Here is a 2,589-nt window from a genome sequence, read left to right as displayed (position 1 = left end):
GGTGATGAGATTTGGCTTCCCTTGGCTAATAATGAGCCCAGCAATTTTCACCTCTGGAACTTCCTGGAGTCCTTTTTCAAGGGGAAAATAGCTTTGGAATGGAGGAAACTAGCAAAGGAGTTGATTTTATATTATTTTTAAAGACGTGGGTGGCGCTGTGAGTTAAACCACAGAACCTAGGACTTGCCGATCAGAAGGTCGGCGGTTCGAATCCCCGCGATGGGGTGAGCTCCCGTTGCTCGGTCCCTGCTCCTGCCAAGCTAGCAGTTCGAAAGCACGTCAAAGTGCAAGTAGATAAATAGGTACCACTCCGGCGGGAAGGTAAACGGCGTTTCCGTGCGCTGCTCTGGTTCGCCAGAAGCGGCTTTGTCATGCTGGCCACATGACCCAGAAGCTGTACGCCGGCTCCCTTGGCCAATAAAGCGAGATGAGCGCTGCAACCCCAGAGTTGGCCACGACTGGACCTAATGGTCAGGGGTCCCTTTACCTTTTAACTTCCCTGAGCTGTCAAGTTGAAAGGATACATTCAGGCATAATATTTTTAACATTTAACTTTAAAGATGTGCCCCCCCCCCCCCCGTAATTTCTGTAACAACCCAGAGATGCATTTTAAATAAAAGGACACATTCTACTCATGTAAAAACACGCTGATTCCCAGACCATCCACAGGCTGGATTTAGAAGGCGAATGGGCCGCATCCGGCCCCCAAGCCTTAGTTTGCCTACGCAGGATTTATAACTTGCAACTGACCTGGAAGCTGCAGTCAGAGCAGAATGCTGCAACACGATTGCTGACAGGAGTGAGGCCTTGTCTGGCTATATGGCACCCGGGTTCAAAGATCTGCACTGGTTGCTGATCTGCTAAAGGGCCGAGGTCAAGGTGTTGCTCTTAGTAAATAAAGGTGTTAACAATGTTAATGGAGAAATCTGAGAGCTCCCTTGGACAAAAAAAACAAGGACACCAGCCAGGAATACCAGAGCAAAACAGCAGCCAGTAGGCTTGGTCTTTATTTTTTCTTTATTTTTTTTCACATTTATGACTTCAGTTTTATATAAACTGACAGTTACCTGGGAAGGAGGGCTGGTGAAGAAATCCACGTTTCAGTCTCCACTTGAGCTAAACAACTGAACGGTAAGGTCACAGCATTTTAGAAAACCTCACTATTATAAAAGAGGAGCAGGGATGTTGGGGATGAGTTGCTGCCAGGAACATGGACCACAGCTTTGTTTTTAAAATAATCTGTTGCTTCAATGCCTTAAAAACAACAAAGAATCTTCTGATTGCAGAACAGTGTTTTCCTGCAACTGAGCCTCAAGGACAGGAAACAAAAAAGCAAGGCAAGACCAAATATACAAAAGTGGAACACAGTCTTAATTTTATTTTCACTCTAAATTTAGACTCTAGATGGATACAGCATCACTCGGATCCTGCGTCCAATGGCTCTGGCAGGTAGGTTAGAGCAGAACTTTGCTCGCACCATGCTGCTGCTTCCATGGGCATGGGTCACCTTTCCCCAGATCACCCTGGTCCTGTTGGGTTTGCCGCCAGGAGTCACGGTGTTGTTTTTTGCTTTGTACACATAGGCGCATTTCTTGCCCAAATAGAATTCTGTCTCATTACGGGAATAAACTCCCTTAATTTTCAGAAGAGCTGCGTGCTCTCTCTGGTTTCGAAGACCTCGCTTGTAGCCAGCAAAAGTGGCCTTGGACCACAACCTGGCGGTGCCTGGCGGACTCCCACCTGCCACAATGTGGAACAAGACGGAGCCCTGAACAAGAGAAGACCCCAACTTTTATTAGCTACTAATTCCCCATGCTACACCCCTAAGACTACATCATGACTACATCATTGACACATCACAAAGAGGAGGGGTTCAGGGAGGAGTTGTGGTGGTAACCTGAGTGTCTTGTCACCTGTCCGGTTCCTCTTTTCCCCCTCCCCATGATTACATTCCTGAGGACAAAGAGGAGTTCACTGTTTCCTGCCCCCAGAGGGAAGGGCTGGTCACTGTCCTTTGTTTCAGTCCGTACTGAATCCACTTCCATATGCAGGTCCTTTGTGAGTGTAATGATCTTCTGTCTAGGACCATCAAGGTTGGCATGCCAACTGGGTAGGGCTCGCTGTGGGCTTGGGGGATCTAGATAGGTTTTCATATACTGCCAACCCCTTCGGAGTCCTCTCTGAGGCAAAAAAAAGCTTCATGGAAGCCTGATTGTCAGGAGGAGTCCAGCTATTGTGCTTGGAGGGCTGAGCTCCCATTTCCCTTTTATACCAGTGGGGGGTTGTTCAATAACAAACTATACAAGGAGACAGACAAACAGATACAAGAGAGGGACAAAGAGGGATGGGAAGAGAAAAGAATGTCCTATCAGTATTCAGTCTAACACTCAGGTGTCCCCCTCGTGGCCCTTTCTGGGCAAACTGCGACGGATCGGACCGGAGAAGGCTAGTAGAAATCTAAAGGCAATCCCTGCCTACAACTAAAACCACAGGCAACTAGCCTGGAAACCACAGATCTCTTAACCCGGAAAAACCACGGATCTGGAATTCACTCAGCGCTGCTCACAAAACTAATCCTAGTGTGGGGCC

At 47.7% G+C, this 2,589-nt stretch overlaps 1 pseudogene across 1 annotated transcript; it reads right to left on the bottom strand.

Annotated features, from left to right (window-relative positions):
- Positions 1-1,032: 1,032 nt before the first annotated feature.
- Positions 1,033-1,765, bottom strand: LOC308484057 (large ribosomal subunit protein eL33 pseudogene; annotated as a pseudogene). Its single transcript has one exon. The product of its transcript is annotated as a large ribosomal subunit protein eL33 pseudogene (transcript).
- Positions 1,766-2,589: the final 824 nt, after the last annotated feature.

The sequence above is a fragment of the Podarcis pityusensis genome (assembly GCF_964106645.2).
Source record: "Podarcis pityusensis genome assembly, chromosome: 8".
NCBI lineage: Eukaryota > Metazoa > Chordata > Lepidosauria > Squamata > Lacertidae > Podarcis > Podarcis pityusensis.
Note: the sequence above shows the minus strand (reverse complement) of the source record. Positions and strands in the feature narration are given on the sequence as shown.